The 15,184-nt window shown below is 34.1% G+C and overlaps 1 protein-coding gene and 1 long non-coding RNA gene across 4 annotated transcripts in view; one reads left to right on the forward strand and one right to left on the reverse strand.

Annotated features, from left to right (window-relative positions):
• Window positions 1-205: 205 nt before the first annotated feature.
• CLDN34 (claudin 34) overlaps window positions 206-15,184 on the forward strand; it is a 30,896-nt gene continuing 15,917 nt past the window's right edge. Inside the window, exons 1-3 of one of the 2 annotated variants that reach the window (XM_016424794.2) lie at window positions 206-863; window positions 3,664-3,699; window positions 13,288-13,455. The gene's annotated coding sequence lies outside the window, so the exon portion shown is untranslated. The remainder of the gene's footprint in view (window positions 864-3,663; window positions 3,700-13,287; window positions 13,456-15,184) is intronic. The other variant, XM_016424793.2, reaches the window with a different exon arrangement.
• The window catches only part of LOC103096704 (uncharacterized), a 43,705-nt gene continuing 31,103 nt past the window's right edge, over window positions 2,583-15,184 (reverse strand). For both annotated transcript variants that reach the window (XR_471146.3, XR_471147.3), the window contains exons 2-3: window positions 4,054-4,274; window positions 2,583-3,095 (exon numbers count right to left, since the gene is read on the reverse strand). This is a non-coding gene — a long non-coding RNA (uncharacterized LOC103096704). The remainder of the gene's footprint in view (window positions 3,096-4,053; window positions 4,275-15,184) is intronic.

Below are 15,184 nucleotides of genomic sequence, written 5' to 3' on the forward strand. Positions count from 1 at the left end.
CTTGCCACTGGACTTCAGTGACTCTGGAAGAGAGAGTGAGGCTGATGACTGTGTAACTGCCTCACTTAAATCCAATTTATGAGCGAGTCAAAAGATATCACCTTGTGATGTCATTATGGTCCTCTTCAAGTCCACCAACCATTTGAGAGCTCTTGAAATATCTTTGTCTCATTAAACAAAAACTCAGTTTGTTTACTATTCTATCAATTTATTGTACACTGCCACTCCCATATCCTAGCTACCTTTTTGGCTACAGCAGCATTCAGTTCAGCAAATATGAGATGAGAGGAGACAGGCCTAGAAGATGACTTTTTGATTTGTGAAAGATATAAATTATTGTGTAAATTGTTCCTCTGTTCCTCTGTGTATCTATATCAAGAGGGGAGACACACAGAGGAAGAGAGAGAGGAGAAGGAGGAGGAGGAGGAAGAGGAGAGAGAGAGAGAGAGAGAGAGAGAGAGAGAGAGAGAGAGAGAGAGGGTGGGAGAGGAAAATAGAGAGAAAAAAATTGACGAAAGACCATCATAGAGAAGGAATTTGTTTAGAGAAGAACACACTGACAAAACTATTTGATGATAGAACATGTTGTGGGAGTTTAGGGCATAGCAACAAAGAATACAGAATGTGAGGACAGTGGAGTAGAATGTAAACACATTAAAATGGAAACCTAGAAAGGAAAGACTTGGGATTGAAATAGTCCCTTGGTCTTGAATCATAATTTGCAACTATTTACATTGGGGATCCAATGATGGAGAACGGGTGAAGATTTGAAAGAGAAGATTCTACTTTGGTCAAGCAAGGTCTCATGTACTAGCCTCATGCGCCCCTTCTACATCTATTATCTTGGAACACACCCTTCAATGGTTAGTGAAGAATCATTCCTAACATTTGATTTGAATCTTTTGCCTTTGTAGTCTTTGTTTCAAAAAATGATTTTTGGTTTTTTGACTGTGCTTTGTTTAGATATTTTAATACAGATTCCCCATTTTTCTCAAAGACTTAGGATTGTATGATACTTTGAGAACAGATTTTTAAGCTCCTGGAGGGCAGGAACTATCTTTGGCCAATTTTTGTATCCCTAAGCGCTTAGCATGATGCTTGGCACATAATGGACCATAATATTGGGTCATAATGTTTATTAATTGATTGGTTCTGCAAAGCCCCTCTTCTATGATGCTTGCAGGGTAGAATGTGATTTTTTCAGACAATTACAGATATGTTACAATGGAGGTATTGCATTTTCACAAATTTGTCCCATCTGAAACTTTTTAATCTCACCTCTTTTTGTTTGGTTGCAATTTTCCTTGGGATACCATTGTTAGGGTTGTCCTAAAGAAATCTTGTCTTCTAAAACTATGTGGTATGGTGCATTGCTCTGTTTTCCCTTGGGATCCTATCACAGAGGTTGGGTGATGGATTGAGACAACCTTTCCCATGATGCCTTCTTTGTGTAAGATTCCTTTATCATTTTTACATATCATGATTCTCCTAACATAAACTCCTTTCATTGTTTTTTTTTTCTCTTAAATTTTGTTTCCTGGTCTGGTGACAAAAAGAAAGGTTGAGTCCAGAACCTAGAAATCAGAGTGCACTGTCCAGATTCTATCTCCCTCCCCTCTTAAAGAGAATTTGGTGATTTTCTGTTACCATGAAAATCTTCATCTCAGTTGTCCTGACATACAACTATTATACATTAACAATGTATAACTTCTTGGCTACAAGTGTAAGGCAGAAAGCATTATAAGATGCTTCATTGCCTATATTTCACCTAAAATTCATGGATTTGTGATGCTATTAAAAGTATATTTCTCACCTACATCATTAATCACATTAACAAACAGAATCAAGAGCCTGGTGAGTACATCATTGTACCATTTATTTCATTCACTACAGCAGTTTCGGGAATTTCTTAGGTGACATGGGGTGGGATAACTTTCTAGAATCTGAGATAAATGACCAGGGCATTTCTCAACTGGATCAAATTGCTTTTTATACTTATGAGGTCCTGACCAGTGAGAGTGAATCATTTTATGTCCATGTAAGAGAGCAACTGTCTGAAACACTCCAGTCTTTCTCAGACCATTAGCAGGACATAGGAAATACTTATTCCACGAATATATCAGTTCACATCCAGCAACAAAAAGTAAATAAATACTCTGCTTGCAGATTCAAGAATGCTTCTATAAGAAAAAGAGCCACCTTCAAAAAGCATATTGTTCACATTTCCTTTGAATAAGACCCTAAACTGACACGGGAGTTGATCAATGTCTGTTGTTGGGTGATCTTAACTATTTATATGAGAAAGTGCAAGAATTTGTTCATATTCAACAAGTCATTGACTGGAGGCTTCAGGCTTCCATGGTATGTTGCTGCATTGTCCAGTAGAATATAAGCTGCTTGAAGGCAGGGACTATTTTTTTCCTGTCTTTGTGTCTCCAATGTCTATTGCATATAAAATACTTAATCAATGTTAGTTGAACTGAACTAAAATGAGATTAAATTGATTTATTCACAAATGCTAGCAAAGGGCAAGCCTGAGTTCATTTTTGACTGTGGTGCATCAATCTGGAAAAATCAAATAGTTAACTATGAAACAAGAATTTTATTCAGTTACTCCATAACCATCTACAAAAGGGGATTCTGTGGTACAGAAGGTATGATTGTCACAGTCGTAGATTTTAAAAGTGGAAGAAGGCACCGCCATGCAGTCAAACTCCTTTATGAGACTTAATAAAGTCAAGATTATTTGCCAGTGAAGGTACCAAGCTAGTACTTGGACATCAGAGTCTCCATTAAATAGTATGAGAAAGGCAGGCACACACATACACACATATACATTTTCAGATATGGCTAAGGTGTGGATTTGCTTAATTAATTAGCCTTATTTGTTACAACAGCGCTTTCCTTTTTTTTCAGTTTAGAGACAGGGAGGCATCTCTGTAACTAGCTCTGTCTCAGAGTAATGAGATCAGATCAAAGAATCCAGTTGATGACTTTTTGGTTTCTTACATAAACACTATTTTAATGTTGAGCCAAAGAATTAAAACTAGGAGAACATTCACTTTTCCACAAGGTGACAGAAGAAGATGATTCTCCTAGGAATAAAAAGCAGAAAAAAACCCACAGTTAATAGGAATTTCTTCAACATACATTTATTTTCCAAAACACTTCCATTCTTCAAAAAAAATCAGTAAGTATTGAACACTGAAATTTACTGATCAATCAATTACTGATCAGGTATTTATTAAGTTCTCACTATGTGCTAGGTACTGTGCTAGGCATTAGTGATACAAAATACTAATAAAATTACAATATACTGTAAGAATATAGCATTTTGGAGTTGGTCTGACTGATGAAAAGGAACAATTTATCTCTAAGCTTTATATCTTTTTTTTTTTAACCTTTGCTTTCTGTCTTAGAATTGATACTAAATTTTGATTCTGAGGCAGAAGATTGGTAAGGGCTATGCACCTGGGGTTAAGTGATTTATCCATCTAAGATCACATTTGAATCCAGAACCTCCCATGTCCAGGCCTGGCCCTCTGTCCACTGAGCCACCTAGCTGCCCCCTAAGCACTTTATATTTAAACATATAGAATTATATCCATAAGTGATTATCTTACAGTTATATAATCTTATTATATAATCAACCTTGCTTTCTAGGACTGGATTTCCATTCATTAGGGACTTAATATTTTGGTGAGTATGGTCCTTTTGTTCATTGTTAAAAATTCTTCTTCATAATAATTAAGAGCCTCTGGTTTGCTATGTATAATATTTGTCTGCAATATAGTGAGTTACGTAACAACAGTACACAAAGCTCTTCTGACTTAGTCATAACCCTGAGTTAGTCATAAACATTTTATAGAGGGGTAAAGTGATTTCTCCATGGTCCAAGAGCTATTACATTACATAGTAGGTCTGGGACTTGAAGTTAGCACTTGTAATTCCAAGTCCAGGATTCTTGTCCGTTACACTACGTAGTGTCTGAAGAAAGGAGCCAAAGCTTCACATTGAAGACCTGACTTTTGGGGACAGTGATTCGTTTCTTACCCTTTGGTTTGGTTTGACCATGAAGGCTATATATAGTTTAGGGCTATTTAATGCTGAAATGCAAAGTTAGGGAGATGACATATCTTGTTTTTGTGGTTTGACATTTGTCGAATTGCCTCTCTTGGAAGATGTGATAAATACATCGATGTAGGCACATTGCTTATGAGATGCATTCCTCATGTACGATAACAAAGCATATGAGTCTTGGAAGGATTCAGAATCTGAGTGTAGAAAATGCAGAAAACATGGAGTTGCAATTGAGATCAAAGTAGAAATAAAATTCCTAACAATTTTAAACCAAAAAGAGCTTAAAAAGACAAGATCAGAATCCAACTTAGGCACTTAAAATCATCAAATATTGTGAATAACACATGCCAGAATTTACAGTTTAGGATAAAAAAGAGAAAATTTCTTTGATATGTGGTTCAATTAAACAAATACTTATATTCCAATTGAATGCAAAGCGTTAGGAATACAAAGTAAACAATATATTCCTTGTCCTCTAGGAGTTCAAATCTCTTGGTGGCAGGGATTTAAATTAAATTGAATTAAATTGAAAAATGAATTAAAAATTCATTTTTAAATATTGAGTTTCAAATTCTTTCCTATACTTCCTGTCCCTACCACCTAAGCTGGGAAGCAATTTGATATAGGTTATATGTGTATAGTAATGCAAAACATATTTCCATATTAACCATTGTTATAAAAGAAAATACAAATAAAAACATTAAAAAAATGAGAATAAACTACAAATAATTACTTTTCACCCTTAAACCTTCACCACCCCTGTTTCCAGTTGCCACTCCCAGTTTCCTCATCTCCCCATATACTTCATATCCTTTGACCATTTGTCAATGGAGCATGACTTGATTTCTTGTACATTTGACTTAGTTCCTTATACATTTGGGAAGTTAGACCTTTGTCAGAGAGTTTTGTTATAAATTTTTTTCCCGGTTTGTTGCTTCCCTTCTAATTTTAGTTGCATTGGTTTTATTTGTACAAACCCTTTAAAATATAATATAATCAAAATTATTCATTTTACATTTTGTAATGTTCTCTTTCTCTTGGTTGGTCTTAATCCCCATCCATTTCAGCTACTCTCTCCCCAAGTCCAGATTTAGTTCTGTCTGCCTCTGGAACTATCCTTATCATACTTCCCTTCATCTTAGACATTTTCTTCTTATGGTCTTTCTATCTAGCATTTATGAAAACCTGATTCCCCCTCAGGAGACAATGTATCATTGGGCATCTTCAAGCTGCATTTGGAGTTTTCTTGACAAAGATCTTGCCATTTCTTTTTCCAACTCACTTTCCAACTACTAATTAATATGATTTTTAAAAAGACTAAAACAAAATTACCAGTATCAAAAATGAAAAGAGTGAATACATCATTCATGAAGATAAAATTAAAACAATTATTAGAAGCAATTTTGTCCAATTATGTGCCAATAAATCTCACAATCAAAGTGAAATGGAGGAATATTTCCAAAAATATGTTGCTCAGATTAACAGAAGAGGATATAGAATACTTAAATAATCTCATTTTAGAAAAAGAAATTGAACAAGCTATCAATGAGCTCCCTAAGAAAAAAATCCCCAGGACCAGATGGATTTATAAGCGAATTCAATCAAACATTTAAAAAACAATGTAAACTTTCAAAAAATAGGCAAAAGAGGAGTCCTGTCAAATTTTATGACATAAATATGGTGCACATAACTTATCTAGAAAGAGGAAAAGCAAAGAAATCTACAGGATTATTTCCGTAATGAATATTTTCAATTTAGTATCTTATTTTCCCCAATTATATGTTAAAACAATTTCTAAAATTCATTTTTAAATATTGAGTTTCAAATTCTTTCCTATACTTCCTGTCCCTACCACCTAAGCTGGGAAGCAATTTGATATAGGTTATATGTGTATAGTAATGGAAAACATATTTCCATATTAACCATTGTTATAAAAGAAAATACAAATAAAATCCAACACCACCAAAAAAAAGTTAAAAAATTGTGCATTGATCTGCATTTCTATCCTGCAACTTTGCTCAACTTATTATTTAAACTGTTTTTTTAAGTTGATTCTCTATGATTTTCTAAGTTTCATCTGCAGAGTGATGGATTTCTTTCCTCATAGCCTACTTTAATTCTTTACATTTCTTTTTTCTTTTCTTATTGCTAAAACTAGGGGTTTCTAGTATAATATTAAATAATAGTGATAATAACGGACATTCTTGCTTTACCTTATTCCGGATGATAGTTGCTGATGGTTTTAGACAGATACTATTTATCATTTTAAGGAAAGGCTGATTTATTCTTATGCTTTCTAGTGTTTTTTAATAGGAATGGAATTTGTATTTTATCAAGGTCTTTTCCTGTATCTCTTGAGATAATTATGTGATTTCTGCTAGTTTTGTTATTGATGTGATCAGTTATACTGAGAGTTTTCCTAACAGTTTGATAACTTTGATAACAGTTTGAAACTTGATAGTTTCTTTTTTTATTATTTTATTTAGTCAATTTAGAACATTATTCCTTGGTTACAACAATCATATTTCTTTCCCTCCCTACCCTTCCCCACCCCTTATCATAGCCAAGCACAATTACACTGGGCTTTACCTGTGTCCTTGATCAGAACCTATTTCCATATTGTTGAACTAGGATGTTCATTTAGAGTCTACATCCCCAGCTATATCCTCTCCACCCATGTAATCAAGCAGTTGTTTTTCTTCAGTGTTTCTGCTCCCACAATTTTTCCTCTGGATGTGGATAGTGTTTTTTCTTGTAGGTACCTCCAAGTTGTTCAGGATCACTGCTTTGCCACTAATGGAGAAGTCCATTACATTTGATTGTACCAGAGTCTCTGATTATAATGTTCTCCTGGTTCTGTTCCTTTCCTGTATCACTTCCTGGAGATCATTCCAGTTCACATGGAATTCCTCCAGTTTATTATTCCTTTGAGTAGAATAGTATTCCATCACCAACATATACCACAATTTGTTCAGCCATTCCCCAATTGAAGGGCATCCCCTCATTTTCCCATTTTTTGCCACTACAAAGAGCGCAGCTATGAATATTCTTGTACATGTCTTTTTCCTTATTATCTCTTTGGGAAGGATCAAAGGGCAGACAGTCTCTTATCACCCTTTGGGCATAGTTCCAAATTGCCTTCCAGAATGCTTGGATTAATTCACAACTCTACCAGCAGTGCATTAATGTCCCGACTTTGCCACATCCCCTCCAACATTCGTTATTTTCCTTTGCTCTCATGTTAGACAATCTGCTAGGTGTGAGGCAATACCTCAGAGTTGTTTTGATTTGTATCTCTCTTATTATAAGAGATTTAAAACAATTTTTCATGTGCTTATTAATAATTTTTATTTCTTTATCTGAAAATTGCCTACTCATGTCCCTTGCCCATTTATCAATTGAAGAATGGCTTGATTTTTTTGTACAATTGATTTAACTCTTTATAAATTTGAGTAATTAGACCTTTGTCAGAGGTTTTTGTTATGAACATTTCCCCCCAGTTTGTTGCTTCCCTTCTAATTTTGGATGCATTGGTTTTGTTTGTACAAAACCTTTTTAATTTGATGTAATCAAAATTATTTATTTTACATTCAGGAATTTTTTTTCTAACTCTTGCTTAGTCTTAAAGTCATACCTTTCCCAAAGATCTGACATGTATACTATTCTGTGTTCACCGAATTTACTTATAGTTTCCTTCTTTATATTCAAGTCATTCACCCATTCTGAGTTCATCTTGGTGTAGAGTGTGAGATGTTGATCCAAACCTAATCTCTCTCATACTGTCTTTCAATTTTCCCAGCATTTTTTAATCAAATAGTGAATTTTGGTCCCAAAAGCTGGGATCTTTGGGCTTATCATAGACAGTCTTGCTGAGGTAACTTACTGTTACAAGTAACTTACTGAGGTAACTGAGGTCTATTTCACTGATCCTCCCTTCTGTCTCTTAACCAGTAATAACTGTTTTGATGACCACTGCTTTATAGTACAGTTTGAGATCTGGGACTGCAAGGCCACCTTCCTTCACATTTTTTTTTATTATTTCCTTGGATATCCTTGATCTTTTGTTCTTTCAAATGAACTTTGTTAAGGTTTTTTCTAATTCAGTAAAAAAGTTTTTTTGGTAGTTCAATGGGTATAGCACTAAATAAGTAAATTAATTTGGGTAGGATTGTCATTTTTATTATGTTAGCTTGTCCTACCCATGAGCAGTTGATGTTTATCCAATTGTTTAGATCTAGTTTTAATTGTGTGGAGAGTGTTTTGTAGTTGTGTTCATATAGTTCCTGTGTTTGTCTCAGCAGATAGATTCCTAAGTATTTCATATCGTCTACAGTGATTTTAAATGGAATTTCTCTTTCTAATTCTTGCTGCTGAGATGGGTTGGAAATATATAGAAATGCTGATGACTTGTGTGGATTTATTTTGTATCCTGCAACTTTGCTAAAGTTGTTGATTATTTCAATTAGCTTTTTGGTTGATTCTCTAGGATTCTTTAAGTAGACCATCATGTCATCCGCAAAGAGTGATAACTTGGTCTCCTACTTGCCTATTTTGATACCTTCAATTTCTTTTTCTTCTCTAATTGCTACTGCTAGTGTTTCTAGTACAATGTTAAATAATAGAGGTGATAATGGGCATCCTTGTTTCACTCCTGGTCTTATTGGGAATACTTCTAGTTTATCCCCATTGCAGATGGTGTTTGCTGATGGTTTTAGCTATATACTGTTTATTATTTTTAGGAAAGGCCCTCCTATTCCTATGCTCTCTAATCTTTTCAATAGGAATGAGTGTTGTATTTTGTCAAAGGCCTTTTCTGCTTCTATTGAGATAACCATGTGATTTTTTCAGTTTGCTTGTTAATATGGTCAATTATGTGGATGGTTTTCCTAATATTGAACCATCCTTGCATTCCTGGTATAAATCCCACCTGATCATAATGAATAAACCTCGTGATCACTTGCTGGAGTCTTTTTGTTAGTATTCTATTTAAGATCTTTGCATCTATGTTCTTTAGGGAGGTTGGCCTATAGTTTTCTTTCTCTGTTTTTGACCTGCCTGGCTTTGGAATCAGTACCATATTTGTGTTGTAAAAGGAATTTGTAGAACTCCTTCTTTGCTTATTCTGTCAAATAATTTGTATAATACTGGGATTAGTTGTTCTTTGAATGTTTGATAGAATTCATTTCTGAATTCATCTGGTCCTGGGAATTTTTTCTTATGAAGTGCTTTTAAAGATTTTTCTACAGTGAAATTTGTATATCTTTTTCTATTTGGCAAATTTTATTTTTTAAGAAGTTCTTCTCATAATGAGGGGGTGTCCATCAATTGGGAAATGGCTAAACAAATTGTGGCAACTGATGGTGATGGAATACTATTGTGTTGAAAGGAATAATGAACTGGAGGAATTCCATGTGAACTGGAAAGACCTCCAGGAATTGATGGCAGAGTAAAAGGAGCAGAACCAGGAGAACATTGTACACTGTGGTACAATCAAATGTAATGGACTTCTCTACTAGCAGCAGTGCAATGATCCAGGACAATTCTGAGGGACTTATGAGAAAGAATGCTATACACATCCCAGAGAAAGAACTGTGGGAGCATAAACACAGAAGAAAAACACAACTGCTTGATCACGTGGTTCAATGGGGAAGTGATTGGGGAATATAGACTTTAATTTATCACTCTAATGCAAATATTAATAACATGGAAATAGGTTTTGAACAGTGATACATATATAACCCAGTGAAATTGTTCATCAGCTCTGGAAGGGGAAATGGGGGGGGGGGGGGAGGGAAAGAATGTGAATAATATAACCATGGAAAAATATTCTAAATTAATTAATTAAATGTATTAAATTTAAAATAAATTTTAAAAAAAGAAAAATTCTTTTCTTCAGCAGATTTTTGTACCTCTTTTGCTATTTGACCTTTTTTATTGTTTAAGGAGATATTTTGTTTGGTATTTTTGTGCCTTTTTTACTAACTTGTTCACTCTTTTCATTTTTTTCCTTTGCATCACAAATTTTTTTACTTCCCTTTTTTTTTAATATAGCATTTTTCGCTTTATTCTTCTGCATCTGTTTTGATTTTCCCTGTAACCATAGTAACATTTTGTGATCAGGCTCATTTTGTTATTTGTTTATTTTTCCAATCTATTCCTGGAATTTTAACTTTATCATAAAGTTGGGCTCTACTCTTGTGGTGAAAGAGAGCATTGTCCCAAGCTTCAAGTTTTTTGTGCAGTTATTTTCAGAGCCAGTTCTGGAAGTCTGGAAGTTTTCATTTTTTTTCCAAGGTGCTATGGTCTAAGGGAAATTGTTTTTAGTACTCTTTTAGGCTGTGCTATGGTCTGTTAGTGACTGCAAGTAGTCTCCCCCCCCCCCCCCCCCTCCCGGAACTATAACCAGGGATTCCACTTACTTGTGATTGCAACCTCTTTTGTACTAGTGCTCCTTTTTGTACTGGGACTGCAACCCAGTACTGAGACCCCAGATCTATTTTGTGGGTAATGCAATAAAGATTCACACCCAATGGTAGTAGAAGAATACCTGTAATATTCTAACCAGTTGCATTATCCCCTTACTGTCTGTAGGCTGAGAGCTCCAAAAGATGTTGCTGCCAATTCAGTTGCTCCCAAGGCCTTGTGTTGTTCTGCATAGGGTTTCATCTCTGGTTTACTAAGGTGTGGTCTGCTGCTATCTTGCCAGGGCATTGCTTGTTCTAGATTGAACTCCAGTCTCACCCGCTGTCCACAGACCTTTTGTGCTGACCTTCTAAGTTGTCTTGGGCAAGAAAATGGTTTTGCCCTATATTTTTCTGGGTTCTGTTGCTTCAGAATTCATTTTGAAGCACTTTTAAAAAGTTTTTTTTGGAGGGGAATTTGGTAGAGCTTAACTGAGTCCCTGAATTTTCTGTACCTTTATAAAATATTTGGAAGTCTCCCTGCCAAGTATATGAATTATATGAACACAATTGCAATATACTTTTTCCACAAATTAAGTATTGAAAAAATAGTAATTGCTTATGAGTAGGCCAAGTCAATATAATGACAATTATACCTAAATTAATTTATGTATTCAATACCACACCAATCAAACTACCAAAAAGTTATTTTATAGATCTAATGATAAAATTTATCTAAAAGAATAAAAGGGCAAGAATATCAAGGGAATAAAAAAAATTGTGAAGAAAGGTGACCTAGTCATACCAGGTCTCAAACTGTATGACAAATTAGTAATCATCATAATAATCTGGTACCAACTAAGAAATAGAATGGTGGACCAGTGAACTAGATTAGATATACAATGCATAGTTGGTAATGACCATAGTAATCTCATCTTTGATAAACCTAAATATCTCAGCTTTTGAGAGATAAGAACTTAAAATTTGACAAAAACCACTTGGAAGGCTGGAAAACAGTATGACAGAAACTAGGGATAAATCAACATCTCATATCAAATAGAAAGATAAGGTCAAAATGGGTACATTATTTAATTATAAAGAGTGATAACCTAAGGAAATTAAGGAAACACAAATAGTTTACCTGTTAGATCTATGAATAAGGGAAGAAAGAATCACAGAAAGTAAAACAGGTAATATTGATTGCATTACATTTAAAGATTTTTGTATAAACCAAAGCAATGCATCTAAGACTAGCAGAAATCAAGAATCTAGAAAGGAAAATATAGAGCAAGTTTCTCTTTAAAAAGTCTAATTTCAGGAGACAACATATCAAAATCTATAGGATATAGCCAAAGCAGTACTCATGGGAGAATTTATATCTCTGAGTGCCTATATCAACAAAATAGAGAGGGAGGAGATCAAGGAATTGGGCTTGCAATTTAAAAAAATTAGAAACAGAACAAATTTTTTAAAATCCCCAGATAGGATGTAGACTCTAATGATCACCCTAATGCAAATATTAATAATATGGAAATAAGTCTTGAACAATGACACACGTAAAACCCAGTGGATCTGCTTGTTGGCTAAGGGAGGGGGTGGGAGGAGGTGAGGGAAAGAACATGAATCATGTAACCATGGGAAAATATTTTTAATTAATTAATTAAATTAAAAATTTCAAATAAAAAATAAAATAAAAACTAAAAATATCTCCAGATAAAAACTAAATTGGAAATTCTAAAAATTAATAAAATTGAAAGTAAAAGAACTATTGAAGTAATAAATAAGACTAGGAGCTAGTACTTTGAAAAAACAAATAAAATAGATAAAGTACTGGTTAATCTAATAAAAAAAGAAAATCAAATTAATGATATCAAAGATAAAAAGAGTAATATCACCTCTAATGAAGAAATTAAGGTAATTATTAAGAACCATTTTTGGCCAATTATATGACAATAAATATGACAAGGTAAATAAATATAACTAGGTAAAATGAGTGAATATTTGCAAAAATATAAATTGTCTAGATTAACAAAAGAATTCTATCAAGTGAATTCTATCAAACATTTAAACAAAAACAATAACAAGTGAATTCTATCACACATTTAAAGAACAACTAATACCAACACTATATAAATTATTTGACAAAAAAGGCCTTATTTCTCAAATATGTCAAATTTATAAGGATACAAGTTGTTACCCATTGATAAGTAGTCAAAAGATATGAACAGGCAGTTTTCGGAAGAAGAAATCTAAATTAAATAAGCCTGAAATTTCCACCTCAGATGACAGAAAAAGAAAATAACAAATGCTGGAGAGGATGTGAAAAAATTAGAACAGTAATGTACTGTTAGTAAAGCAATCCAACCATTCTTGAGAACAATTTGGAACTCTGCCCAAGACGCTGAAAAACTGTACCTACCCTTTAACCAAGCAATACCACTTACTAGATCTGTATCCCAAAGAGATCAAAAAATAAAGAAAAGGACCTTTATTACAAAAATATCTATGGCAATTCTTTTTGTGGTAGTAAAGAATTGGAAATTGAGGGTTTACCCACCAGTTGGGGAATAACTGAAAAAGCTATGCAGTATAAGATTGTGAATAAATGTTATTGTCCTATAAGAAATGATGAGCAGGATAGTTTTAGAAAAACTTGGGAAGACTTATATGAATTGAACCAAAATGAAGTAGAATCAGGAGTACAATGTACACAGTAACAGCAATACTATACAATGAGCTTAATAAATGTTTATTGAATTGATGTCAATATTTGACTCAAAGAAATGGTCATCATCTATCCTCTCAGGGAATCACAGTTCTACTAGAACATGTCTGGAAAACTGAGGTGGAATAGGAAGCTCAGCAGATCCTAATTATAGTGTATACTGTATCATTTTCATTGATGACGGATCAAACTGATATTTTAAAATGTTTTTACCATCACCTCTACAAAAGCACAGTCTTTGGAACTGAGGTAAGTTTATACAACATATACCTTTTGTAAACAAACAGAATACTGTCAAAAACAAAGATCTTTAGTTATTCACATTCTAGTGCAGTGCAAAGATCACTTGGTTTAGAATTAGAGGACTTGAGTTCAATTCCCAGTTTACCACAAAAGACCTTGTGACCTTGGATAGGTCATTTCATTTCTCTGGACTTCAGTCTCTGCCATCTATAAATTGATGGTGTGAACTAGAAGGTTGCAAAGGTGTCTTTGAACTCTAAACATGATCCTGCATTCCTAGTTTAGCAGTGAGGCAGGGACAAATGCATGGATTATGATGCTTTGCAAATGAAGAATTGCTTTTTATCTATTTTCATGCATGGAATTATAACAAAGAAAAATTGGGAGCCACTGTAAATATCCTTCACTTAACCACAAGGCAAAACTAGTTTTAAAATTAAAATCCTTTAAAGCAAATTCTCCTTTCCAGATTGGTTTCTATTAAAGTCAGAGGTACCTGGAAGAATGTGGGTCACTATATATAAGGAGGTAACAGTGGCTTAGCAAGGATGACTCACTCAGTTCTTTTGGTACATGTGGTCTCACCAAAGTGGCAGGCAGGAAGCAGAAAGGCTATAATTCTGGGTAGAGATTCTTTGGGGGGGCTGTTTTGATGGAAGTGTACTCCTTTGGGAAGCAGAGAAGATAGAAATTGTGACTGAGAATAGACTCAAGAAGATGGAGTCATGGAATAAGTAGACCGAGATCTAGAAGAGAAACCAAATGGCAATGGGCACTGCAGTGTGCATTATATTTACATGTGTAATGCCTGTCATTCCCAACTCCTCATACTTTGGTGCATACTGAAAAGAGGGACTTATGGTTTGGGAAAGCTCCCACTTAGGTAAAGGGATAGAGAAGAAGAGTCATCTGATTTGTAGGAGAAATGAACTAGTTTGTATGAAATTGAGGGGGATGTCCGTTTTGTATTGCTCTATGAATAATCCAACCTCTTAACATGATAGGTTCAACGATTTTAGAACTGTAAAGTATCTTGGAGATCAACTAAGCTAACCCCCTTACATTACAGATGAGGAAACTAAAACTCAGAGAGATTAGATGGCTTTCCCAAAGCCAGTCATAGAATATGACTCCCAAGTCTATAATCTTATCATTTTGCCACATTGCTTCATATTGATAGCATGTCATTTAAAAATCCACCTGGTACCCTCCTCTCTAGTCTATGGATTTATAATAGATTTAAGCTTTGGACTGACTGATCTTAAGGACAGTGAGAGGATCTCCCCAGAATTCAGCACAATGCTTTTTCCCATGAAGGGTCTCAAGATAAATTTGTTTAATTAAATTGAATACTTGGGAAAATGAGTGTTGAAGAGGTTCCTTCTAGTGCCAAAAAAAAAAAAAGTTGAAACAATATAGCAGTACAAGACACTAAAATTCCATATATTTATTGCTATAGTTTAGGATGGAAGATTTTTTTGTCCTTAAACTTCTAAATTTGAAAATCCTATTAAATAATGGATATTTAAGTTAGAATTATCTGAGTATTAAGTTGAATTAGATGAATTATCAATATAAATATATATATATATGCCATAATGAAAAATTTAAGTCCTTTCTACCTATTTAAGTTCTAAGATAGTCCTAACTTTCTAATTAGATTCAGTGTCAAGACACTGAAGCCTTGGATATGAAGAACAAGTAGCTTTTGGGCCAATCTCTAGAGATGGCTTGT

Source organism: Monodelphis domestica, chromosome 8, assembly GCF_027887165.1.
Source record: "Monodelphis domestica isolate mMonDom1 chromosome 8, mMonDom1.pri, whole genome shotgun sequence".
Taxonomy (NCBI): Eukaryota; Metazoa; Chordata; class Mammalia; order Didelphimorphia; family Didelphidae; genus Monodelphis; species Monodelphis domestica.